Source organism: Ceratotherium simum, chromosome 22, assembly GCF_057802395.1.
Source record: "Ceratotherium simum simum isolate JZ-2026a chromosome 22, ASM5780239v1, whole genome shotgun sequence".
Lineage (NCBI taxonomy): Eukaryota > Metazoa > Chordata > Mammalia > Perissodactyla > Rhinocerotidae > Ceratotherium > Ceratotherium simum.
The window spans coordinates 23,201,075-23,213,910 of record NC_141921.1 but is presented as its reverse complement, the minus strand read 5'-3'; the positions used below and the strand labels follow the sequence as shown (position 1 = coordinate 23,213,910).

At 34.6% G+C, this 12,836-nt stretch overlaps 1 protein-coding gene across 11 annotated transcripts in view; it reads left to right on the top strand.

Moving 5' to 3' along the window:
• Window positions 1-12,836, top strand: part of ZMYM4 (zinc finger MYM-type containing 4) — a 150,084-nt gene that overhangs the window by 68,544 nt on the left and 68,704 nt on the right. The gene's annotated exons all lie outside the window — the stretch shown is intronic.

Genomic DNA, 12,836 nt, shown 5'->3' with positions numbered 1-12,836 from the left:
AGTACCATGTATGGAATTCAATGTAAAATCTATTTTCTTATGGTGAGTCTCTGTCAAAAAAAAGTTTAAGACCTATTGCTTTAGTATGAGGATTGGCAACCTTTTTCTCTAAAGGGCCAGATAGTAAATATTTTAGGCTTTATAGGTCATACTCTCTCTGTTGCAACAACTCAACTCTGCCTTTGTAGCATGAAAGCAGCCATAAACAATACATAAAGGAATTAACTTGTTTGTTTTCAATAAAACTTCATGGACATTGAATTTTGACTTTAACGTAATTTTCAGGTGTCAGGAAATATTTTTCTTTTGATTGTTTTCCAACCATTTAAAAATGTGAAAACTGTTCTTAGCTCATGGGTTATACAAAAATTCAACAGGTTACTTCTGGATTTAGCATGCAGGCATATTACCTACCCCTACTCTAGGGTATAGTATATTGGAAGGTGATTGTTCAGGCCTAGGGTGTGTACATTCTCTACTTCACTAGAAATGCAAAACTTATTTTCCTAAGTAGTTTTATCCATTTACACTTCTGCCATTGGTTAGAGTTTTGGTCACTATGCCTCTGGCCAACACTTGATATTATCAGACTTTTAAACTTTGTCAATATGGTAGATAGAACATGGAATTCATTTTTTTTTAAAAAAATGCATTTCTCTGAATAATAATTTAATTGAACTTATTTCACGTTTATTGGCCATTTCTGATTCCTCTTCTGTAAAATGCCTGTTCAATTAAATCTATTGCCTACTTGCTATTGGATTGTTCTTTTCTTAACTGAATTATAGGAGTTCTTTAAATATTCTGAAGAAGAAACTTGTCAGTTATAAATATTGCAGATAACTTCTAATTCGTACTTGGCTTTATAAAGTTGTTCATAAGCAGAAATTAATTTTAATGTAGTTGAATGATAAAAAAATGTATCAGTCTCTTCCTTTATGGTTTGCTTTTTTTTTTTTCATTTTATTTAGGAAAATCTTTCCTAGGCTGAGATCAGAAAGACCTCTATATTATTTCCTAAAATTTTTGTTGGTTTTGCCTTTTACCTGCAGCTCTTGAGTTATTCTAGAATTAATTTTTTATATGGCTTGGGTTAGGGAACTAATTTTATTTCTTTTCATAATGCTAACAAATCGTCTCACCATTTGTCAAATACCATTTCCTTTTCCTGGTGATCTGCAGTGCTACTCTATAGTGTATATCTGTGGACTTTTTCCCACATTCTCAGTTACGGTTCCATTGGACTATTTGTTTATTCCTGTGCCAGTACCATGTTGTTTTAATTAATTTAGTTATATAATATGTCTTGATAATCTGATGGTTCACATCCCTGAAAATTATTCTTCGGGGATGTTTTGCCTATTCTTGCCCCGTTCATTTTAGAAATATCTCGCCAAGTGCGTAACAAGACAAAATCAAATAACAAAATCTTGTTGAGAATTTGATTGGAATTGTCTTGAGTCTGTAGATCAACTGAGAGAGAATTGACATGTTTATGATATTGAGTCTTCCTATGTATGAACTTGGTGTGTCTTTTCATTTATTTAAATCTTTAATGCTTTCAATAAAATTTTATAATCTACTCTATAAAGGATTGTCTTGCAAGCATTTTATTTTATATTTTAGCATGTAAATCTTAGTTAATTTGAAATTTATTTTTGGATGTAGGATAAGATTGGGGTCCACTTTTTTTTTTTCAGACAGGTATCTAATTGTGCTGCTATATGTTAAATAATTCATCTTTTCATCTAAGTAGTTGATGTTTTCATCATTGAACTGAATTGGCACCATTGAGATATATTTAAGTTCTATATATATATGGGAGTCTCTTTGGAATTTCTATTACATTCTATTAATATTTATATATTAATAATACTAAATACTAACATTTATTTCTATACCGGTATCATTGGTTTTATTGTTTGTATTATAACAAATATTTTATTACTATATATTTATTGGCTGTGGGGTATAGACATTTATCTGCTATACATCAAGCTACTGTCTTAATTTTATTTATTTATTTATTTATTTATTTGGTGAGGAAGATTGGCCCTAAGCTAACATCTGTTGCCAGTCCTCCTCTTTTTGCTCAGGAAGATTGGCCCTAAGCTAAAATCTGTTGCCAGTCTTCCTTTTTTTGCTCAGAAAGATTGGCCCTGAGCTGACATCCATGCCCATCCATGTGTGAACTTAACCACTTAACCACTGGGCTGGCCCCTTAGTTTTATTTTTTATTTTAAAGCTTTTCTTTAAGCTACTCCTCCACTAAATTTTAACATGATTTTATTCAATTTCCAAAAATACTCTGTTGGAATTCTAATTGAAAATGCAGGGGCCGGCCTGGTGGCGCAAGCGGTTGAGTGCGCGTGCTCCACTGCGGTGGCCCGGGGTTCACCAGATCAGATCCCGGGTGCGCACCGACGCACTGCTTGGCAAGCCATGCTGTGGCGGCGTCCCATATAAAGTGGAGGAAGATGGGCATGGATGTTAGCCCAGGGCCAGTCTTCCTCGGCAAAGAAAGAGGAGGATTGGCAGATGTTAGCACAGGGCTGTCTCCTCACAAAAAAAAAGAAAAGAAAAGAAAATTGATACATTAATATGTTACCCTTGGAAGAATCAATATTTTTATTATATTTTTCTATTCAGGGACAGACTACATCTTATCATATAGATCTTACTTTATGCCATTCACTTAAATTTTATAGTGATTTTCAAGTAGTGTGTATTGTGCTTTTCTTGTATCATTTGTTCTTAAGTATCTGGTTTGTCACCTTTTCAAATGGAGTATTTTTTTCATTTCTGGATTCTTATTGCAAGAATAGTCTTGCTATCTTACTCAATTCCCTTGTTAAGTCTAGTAGTCTTTTAAAATTTAAGTTTGTAGTTTTCCAGACATAAAACCCTATCAACTAAAAGTATTCTTTTTTTTTCCCAGTGAGGGCTCAAATTATGTAATTTATTGTTTTTGCTTAAACTTGTAGGATTACATTAAATGATATGAAGATAGTTGTCACCTTTGACTAATTTCTGATTCCAGTTAAGTAGTTCTCATATTTGGTCATTTAGGGCTAATTATTGTTGATTTCTGTCACATAGGCTTAGGCTTTATTACATTTTTTTTTATTTTTTATTTTTTTATTTTTATTTTTTTTAAAGATTTTATTTATTTATTTATTTATTTATTTTTATTTTTTCCCCCCAAAGCCCCAGTAGATAGTTGTATGTCATAGCTGCACACCCTTCTAGTTGCTGTATGTGGGACTCGGCCTCAGGATGGACAGAGAAGTGGTGCCTCGATGCGCACCCGGGATCCGAACCCGGGCCGCCAGCATCGCAGCGCGCGCACTTAACCACCAAGCCACAGGGCCGGCCCTACATTTTTTTTTTTTTTAATCTTCCCATTTTACCGTGAGGAATGGCTGAAGAATATTAGTATTTATATATTGCTGGATTCAATTTGCTAATATTTTCTTAAAGACTTTCCTCACAAAGTTTGTGTATGATTAGAGTTATAGCTTTATTAAATGTTTTATAGAATTCACCAGTGAAATCATATAGGCTTGGAGATTTCTTGGTTTGAAGTTTTAAGTTATGAATTCAGTTTTTCAAATAGTTAATAGGGTTATATGTATTTTATGTTTCATGTGTGTCAAGTTTCATCTTTGGTAAGTTGTATTTTTCAAGGAATTTGTCCTTTTTGTTCAAGTGGTCCCTTTGTCTTTTGAATTATAGTTCTTTTAGTGGGAAGGATAGTGGCATTGCATTGTGATTTTTTTGCTGCATTTGCATTTCCCTGCTGACTGATGATGTCAAACATCTTTTCACTGTGTTTGGTCGCCCTTCTTAAATGTTCTTTTGTGAAGTGTCTGTTCAAATCTTTGCCCTTTTTTTTTTTTTATAATTTTATTTATTTATTTTTTCCCCCAAAGCCCCAGCAAATAGTTGTATGTCATAGCTGCACATTCTTCTAGTTGCTGTATGTGGGACGTGGCCTCAGCATGGCCAGAGAAGCGGTGCGTCGGTGCACGCCCGGGATCCGAACCCGGCCGCCAGTAGCGGAGGGCATGCACTTAACCGCTAAGCCACAGGGCCGGCCCAGTTTGCCCATTTTTTAATTTGATTGTTTGTCTTTTTATCATCAAGTTGAAAAGGTTTTTTATATATCCTGGACACAAGTCTTCTGTCATATAGATCAATAGATAGAAATAGATGGGTATATCTCTATATCTCCATCCATCTGTATTTATGTATGTATCTCTTTCCATATCTCTTTCCATCCACTCATCCATCTATCCATCCATTCTCTTGTCTTTTCATTATCTTAGTGGTGTCCTTTGAAAAGCACAAATTTTAAATTTTGATGAAGTCTCATTTTATTATTATTACATTTTCGTGATCTGTGCTCTAAGAAACCTATCCCAAGATCATGAATATTTACAGTTGTTTTTTCCTAGAAACTTTATTGTTTTAGCCTTAGCTTTTATGGTTAGGTTTATTATCCATTTCGACTTAGTTTTTCTATATAATGTAATGTAAGAGTCAAAATAAATAATTTTTGTATATGAATGTCTAGTTGTATCAGTGCCATTCATTGTGTTCTTTCTGATTAATTTACTTTGACATTTTTGTTGAAAATCAATTGATCTGTATGTTTGGGTCTGTTTCTGGACTCATTCTGTTCTGTGGATCTATATGTCTATCCTTAGGCAAATACTACACTTGATTATTTTAGTTTTGTATTCAATTAGATATTCTAAGTCATATTTTTCAAAGTTGTTTTGCTATTCTAGATTTTTGTATTTTCATGCAATTTCTTAGAAGCAGCTTGTCAGTTTCTATAAAAGAGCCTCCTGGGCTTTTGATTGGGATTGTGTTGGATCTGTAGATCATTTTGGGGAGAATTGACATCTAAATAATAGTGTTTTTCAATTCATGAATATGGTATATACAATGGCTTACTGTATTGGACATTGCAGATCTAAGCTGTCAAATTCATTTCCATAAAGTTGTTAATAATTTTTAAATGTATTATCATAAAGTTGTTCATAGTATTTTAAAATTGATTGCTATAAAGTTGTTTATAGTATTTTCTTAATTTATTTTTAGTCTATATGAAATCTTTAGTGCTGTCCCTTCTTTCATGCGGGATATCAGTAATTTGTGTCTTTTTATTCTCTCTCAACTTTCTTTGTATTAATTTTTTTATTAGAATATTTTAAATGTAAAATACACATAAACTAAAATTTACTGTCTTAACCATTTTTAAGTGTACAGTTTAATAGTGTTGGTACACTCGCATTGTTGTGCTACCACTCTCCATAACTGTTTTCATCTTGCAAAACTGAAACTCTATACCTGTTAAACAACAACTCTCAATTCTTCCTCCCTTGGGCGGTGTCAGCCACCTTTCTGCTTTGTCTCTATGAATTTGACTACTCTGGGTATCTCATATAAGTGGAATCACACAGTGTTTGTCTTTTTGTGACTGGCTTATTTCACTTAACCTAATATCCTCAAGGTTCATCCATGTTATAGCATGTGCCAGAATTTCCTTCCTTTTTTAAGGCTGAATAATATTCCATTTTATGGATATACCACATATTGTTTATCAGTTGATCCATCAATGGACAGGGACTTGGGTTGCTTCTACCTTTTAGCTATTGTGAATAATGCTGCAATGAACATGGTATGCCAATATCTCTTCAAGTCCTTGCTTTCAGTTATTTTGAAATCATATAATTCTATTTTCAACTTTTTGAGAAACTGCCATACAGTTTTCCGTAACAGCTGCACCATTTTACATTTGCACCAACAGTAAGGGTTCCAATTTCTCCAGATCCTTGTTAACATTTGTTATTTTTGTTTTTTTGATAGTAGTCAGCCTAATGGGTGTGAGGTGATATCTCATTGTAGTTTTGATTTGCACTTCTCTAAGGATTAGTGATGTTGAACATCTTTTCATGTGCTTGTTTGTCATTTTTTCTCTCTTTTTTTATGATCAGTTTGTTTGGAGGTTTATCAATTTTGTTCTTTTCAAAGATCTTGCTTTTGGTTTCATTAGTTTTTTTCCAGTGTTTGTTTTCTATTACATAGATTTTTCTTTTCTCTTTATTATACCTTCTTCTTACTTTGGATTTAATTTTATCTTTTTCTAAGCTTCTTACAGTAGAAGTTTAGGTCATAGATTTTAGACTTTTTTCCCTAAGGGAAGCATAAAAATCTGTAAGTTTCCCTCTAAGCCCCTTTTTTTTTTTTGGTGAGGAAGATTAGCCCTGAGCTAACATCTGTTGCCAATCCTCCTCTTTTTTGCTGAGGAAGATTGGCCCTGGGCTAACATCCATGCCCATCTTCCTCCACTTTATATGGGGGATGCCCACCACAGCATGGCTTGAGAAGCGGTGTGTAGGTCCATGCCTGGGATCCGAACCTGGAACGTTGGGCCGCCGAAGCAGCGGAGCGTGTGAACTTAACCACTATGCCACCGGGCCAGCCCCTCTAAGCCCTTCTTTTACTGTACTTCTCAAATTTTGTTGTGTTTTCATTGTAATTCAGTTCATAATATTTTCTGATTTTCCTTGTGATTTCTTCTTCGACCAATGACTTTTTTTTTAAGAAGTATTTTGTTTTATTTCTAAATATTTGGGCATTTTCCAAATGTGCATTTGTTATTGAGTACTGATTTAATTCCATTTTGGTCAAAGTAAATATTCTGTGTGATTTCCACTATTTGATAATTCTACCATACAATATTTCCATCATTTATTGTTTGATCTGTGTTGGTGATTGTTCCTTGTATACTGGAAAAGAATATGTGTTCTGCCATTTTGGGTTAATATTTTATAAATGTCATTTAGGTTCAGTTGGTTGACAGCATCTTTTCAGGTCTTTTATATTTTTACTTATTTTTCTGACTATTTTTTCAATCAATTACTGGCAGAGAAATGTTGAACTCTTTAACTATTATTATGGAGTTGTCTATTTTTACTTTTAATTTAGTCAGTTTCCAGTGTTCATTCTCTCGTGGAGATCTAGGTCTCCAGGAGATGTCTTTTTCCTTCTATTAAAGAACTTTCTTTAACATTTCTTTGTCATCCAGGTTTGCTGGTAACATAATCTTTCAGCTTTCATCTAAAAATATTTTTATTTCATGTTCCTATTTGAAGATTATTTTCTCTTGTTACAGAATTCTAGGATGACAGCATTTTTTCTTTCAGCACTTTTAAATTGAACGATTTTGGGAAAAAATTAATTTCTTCAAATACCCATCCCTCCAACTCCAATTAAACATATGTTGGCCTACTTAATATTGTGTCACAAGTTTGATATTCTGTTCCTTATTTTTCAATCTTTTTTCTTTCTGTGCTTCTGTCTACATTGTTTTTGTTTGTTTGTTTGTTTTTGTGAGGAATATCAGCCCTGAGCTAACATCCATGCTAATCCTCCTCTTTTTGCTGAGGAAGACCGGCTCTGAGCTAACATCTATTGCCAATCCTCCTCCTTTTTTCCCCCAAAGCCCCAGTAGATAGTTGTATGTCATAGTTGCACATCCTTCTAGTTGCTGTATGTGGGACGCGGCCTCAGCATGGCCGGACAAGCGGTATGTCAGTGCGCGCCCGGGATCCGAACCTGTGCCGCCAGCAGAGGAGCGCACGCACTCAGCCGCTACCCCTCGGGGCCGGCCCCTCTACATTTTTTTATTGCTTTGTCTTCTTGTTTCACTATTATTTTCTCCTGCATTGTCTAATGTGCTGTTAACCCATCCAGTTAATTTTTCATTTCAGATATTATATTTTTCAGTTTTAGGAGTTCCTTTTTTAAAAATATAGTCTCTATTTTTCTCCTCTTTATGTTCATGTTTTCCCTTAAATCTTTTTACTTATTTGTAATAACTTTTTAAGTCCTGCGTGCTAATTCTAATTTCATTATTTCTATTATTTCTGGCCCCATTTCTGTTGGCTGCGTTTTCTCCTGGTTATGGCTATCATGTCCTGCTTTTTCAAACGTGTGATCATTTTTTATTGGATGCTGGTATTGTTAATGTTACATTGTTGAGTGTAGGATTGTATTTTCTTCCTTTAAGGAATGTTGAATTTTATTCTGACATGCGCTTAGTTTGCTTTGGATCAGCTTGATCTTTTTGAGACTTGTTTTTAAACCTTGTTAGGGCAGCTCTAGCGTTGACTTTACTTGAGAGTTAGTTTAGCCCTGCTCTTAATCTGTGACTTTTCTCCACTGATTCTCCCTGGTTTTTGACAAGATAGATCTCTTTTTCTTTTTTAAAAGTAGACTTTAAGTTTTAGAGCATTTTAGGTTCACAGCATAATTGAGCAGAATGGATAGAGTTCCCGTATATCCCCTTACCTCACACAAGCATAAACCACCCCCACTGTCTCATGTGCTGCTTACTGTTTAACCAAAGAATTTCTAGTGCTCTTTCAATGTGTATTGCCTGTCTGTGGTAATCTGTGCTGCAGATACCAGCTGCTTCAGCTTTCTCAATCTCTTGTCTCCAATTTATCAAGACTGGTGTGCTCTACTTGAGTGTTCTCTCTCTGTACTGGGGTTTGCTAAATGTTCCCAAGCAGAAAGCCAAGGTCAGTCACCTCATTTGTTTCCTTTTTCTCAGAGATCACAGTCTTGTGTTGCTTGTTGTCCATACTCTGAATACGTTTGTTTCATATATTTTGTCCAGTTTTTTACTTATTCACAGCAGGAGTATTATTCTGGTACCAGTACTCTGCCATGGCTGGAAGTGGATGGAGTTTTATGATCAGTTGATTGTAGCTAGTGCCTAATTGACAATCTCTGTTCTAAATCATTTTGGATTTAACTCAGAAATATTTCTATAGATGATTGTCCTAAGGAGTTGTCTAGACCTACTTAGCTCACTATGTTTTTCTAGCATAATGCTAATGGTACTGTGTGAACTACACTCAGCAATATTCCTGTAGGTAGGAGTCAGCAGACTTTTCCCATAAAGGGCCAAATAGTAAACATTTAGGCTCTGTTGGGTGTGGCCAACAAATACGGGCTCTCATATATTCTTCTCTTCTTCCTCCCCCCCCCTTTTTCTTTTGTCTTCTTCTTTCTTCTACTCTTCCAAAAATGTGAAAACTGTTCTTAGCTTAGGGGCCATCCCTTGGTCAAGGGCTGTAGTTTACCAGCCCCTACTATAGATAAAGTTGTTCAAGTAGGATTTTTTCTTTCTTTGTTTAAGTATCTGTTGCTCACTGTCGCAGATAATATGAAGTAGTAGAATTGGTGTATCTTGTGTTTAATGAGAGTAATAAAGTGACGTCATTAAAAGTGTACTGATGCCATTGAGGGCAAAGCAGTGCAGCTTACTTTGTTTCTACAGTTTTAAAGCCTTAAAAATGATTATTTTAACAGTGCATTTTTTCCTCGCTATAAGGATTAGGATAAAAAATTGAGCTCAGGACTTGAACAGCTCCTCGTTTATCTGAATAGAAAGGGATACCAGCTAAAATCTGGTGTAACAAGAAGGGAGAGAAGATGAAAATTAAAGGTTTCATTTTATAAATAACATAATTATGTTACAAAAAATTTGAAATTAGAAGGAAGAATAGCAGGAATGTTGTGGAACTGTAGATTGGGACACAGTTGGAATTGTCTCTCCGTACCTCTGTGGCATTGTGCTTCTGCAACTATTGGCATACATTACTTTTGCTTTTATTATTTTGTTAAAATTTTACTTTATTCTGCTTATAAAAGTAATATGCTCTCTGAAATATTGAAACATCATGAAAATATATGAATGTTTTACTCCATTAAATTGTATGATATTCTGTTGTGGTAATGTGTTTCAGTTTTAATAGACCCTGGACAGTTTCTAGGTACATACATACTGATTGTATCAATTTATAGATATCTCTGATCTTCTTGATCATTGCTTTCAGAGCACTATAAATAACAGTGAACATTCAAAAAAGTAGTCTGTTGTTTTTACTTTAGTTGTCCTCATAGTGAAGAACAAATGGTTATCTGTTTTATATGATGTTTTATAATGTGCTGTAAAATCATCTTTTTATAGCCTTAATAGTGCACAAGTAGACTACTGAAATTGGTAAAATGTAACTAATTTCTATCAGAGGTGTTTCAAGTGTCAATATTTGTTAATCACCTTTTAGTAAGTTATAAAATGAGATTGTTCTGAATATGCCACTGGTTTCAAACTTTTTTTTCCTATGGGAACTAATAATAGCAAAAATTAGTGAAGGTAAGTTCTGTGACTCTCACCTAGGAGTCTCATCTCTCCTCATTGAATGTGTAGAGTGAACAAGGGCACCACAATAACAACACATACTTAAATGAAAACAAGAAAAGAGAGCTGTAGTCTTTAGTCATTTTCATCCCTGAGAGAACTCATTCATCTTCATTAGCAATTAACATAGATTGTAGGGATTGACCTGATTTAAGTAAATAGTTCATCTCCGGTGTGGTAAAGTGTTCAGTGGTTCATCTTTGTTGGTAGAACATTCAAGGAGCTAGTTGACCACCTGGGGGTTTTGTGGAAGAAATTCAACCATCCAATAAGAGGTTGGACTGGATGAATCTGAAGATTGCTTTCAAACTCTTGAGTGCAATGATTTATCTGCAGTTTGTTTATACGTGTTTCAAAAAAAACTAGAGCCTGTTAGTTACTCAAAGTGTGGTTTGTGGATCAGCAGTGTTAGCATCACCTGGGAGTATGTTGGAACTCAAATTCTTGGCAGCCACCTTTGATCTACTGAACCAGAATCTTTGGGGGTGGAGCTCAGGAATCTATTCCCAGTAAGCTTAGCAAGAGATTCTGCTGGCCAGTAATCATTGAGAAGCATTGCTTTATTTAGCTCAGTGATCCTCAAGCATTATTGTGCACCAGAAGCAAAATTATCTAGGGGTGCTTGTTTTTGTTTTTTACATTGTTTTAATTGAGATAAAATTGACATATAACTTTTCAGTAGTTTTAGGTGTACAGCATGATTTGCTATATGTGTATATTGCGAAATGATTACACAGTAAGTTTAGTTAACATCCATCACCACTGTGTTTTTTTTAACTTTGAAACACTGTTAGAAATATATTTTACATTGAGACCTATGTGTGTGTATGTGTGTCTACACGCACAAAAGTTTTTTGTAGTATTACTTATGGTCGCTCTGAATGATGTACTTTGTTTTCTATTCTAACCTATTTAAAAAAAAAAAATCCTGGCCCTGGCTCACTAATGGGTTGATACCTGCAGTTTGAAAGAGGACTAGATTGTTGTAGTCTAGTTATTATTCCATTTCTATGAAAAGTTTTCTGTTGGTTATTGGCCTGTTAATAGCTAAGATTCTTTTTCGGCTTAGAATCATAAATAGGAATTAACCATTCTTTCTGTTACTGTAAGTGTGCCCTGATGAGAATCAGGGTCTGTCATTAAGGGATGAGGCTAGAATGACTGTTAAGAAACATCCAGTATTTTTAGAGAAAGTCACATGATTCAGCTGTTGATGAATTGCATGCTTACCAAGAGTCAGTTGTTCCCAAACTTGTTTGTTCTTATAGTACTTGTCATAATTATATAATTTTAATTGTACTGTTTTTACACTAATGAAATTTGCCCTGAAAAGTGAGTTGTTTCTGTGAATAATATGAATGCTTTAGGAAGAGTTACTAGGTAAGTCAGTAAAAACATGGAGGTCAGATATCTTTCGTATCTCGTTTTACTTTAAAGAAACCAAAATTGCAGAAGATTGCATTATGGGTGTGATTTGTTGGAGAAAGAACTCAAATTAGCATACCCATTCTCAAAGTCTTGACTGATCGTCAAATGATTGGCCAATGTGCTTTTATATATCCCATGTAAAAATAAATATTTAAGGCATATATGTTTCAGTTTTTAATGATTCCTGGCTTTATTGGATTTGTAACTGTTGAACTGCATTCTTGATCTTATAGTTTAAAGAGACTTTATCATTTAGGAAATGTATTTAATTAAAAATTTTTTTAAAAAATTATTTTATTGAGGTCATAGTGGTTTATAACATTGTATAATTTCAGGTGTACGTTATTATATATCAGTTTCTGTATAGACTGCATTGTGCCCACCACTGATAGTCTAGATATTATCCGTCACCATACATATGTGCCCCTTTATCCCCTTCGCCCACCCCTCCACCCTCTTCCCCTCTGGTAACCACTAATTTGTTCTCTTTATCCATGTGTTTGTTGATCTTCCACATATGAGTGAAATCGTACGGTGTTTATCTTTCTCTGTCTGGCTTATTTTGCTTAACGTTAATACCCTCCCGGTACATACACGTTGTTGCAAATGGGACAATTTTGTCCTTTTTACGGCTGAGTAGTATTCTATTGTGTGTGTGTGTACACACACACACACACACACACCACTTCTTCCTTATCCATTCGTCAGTTGACAGGCACTTGGGCTGCTTCCTTGTCTTGGCTATTGTCAGTAATGCTGCAGTGAACATAGGGGTGCATAGATCTCTTTGTATTGTTGATTTCATGTTCTTTAGATAAATACCCAGTAGTGGGATAGTTGGATCATGTGGTATTTCTATTTTTAATTTTTTGAGAAATCTCCGTACTGTTTTCCATAGTGGCTGCACCAGTTTGCATTCCCACCAACAGGGTATGAGGGCTCCCTTTTCTCCACATCCTCTCCAACATTTGTTATTTTTATGGCTATGAATATAGCCATTCTGACAGGTGTAAAGTGATATCTCGTTGTAGTTTTGATTTGCATTTCCCTAATAATTAGTGATGTTAAACATATTTTCATGTGCCTGTTGGCCATCTGTGTGTCTTCTTTGGAAAAATATCTG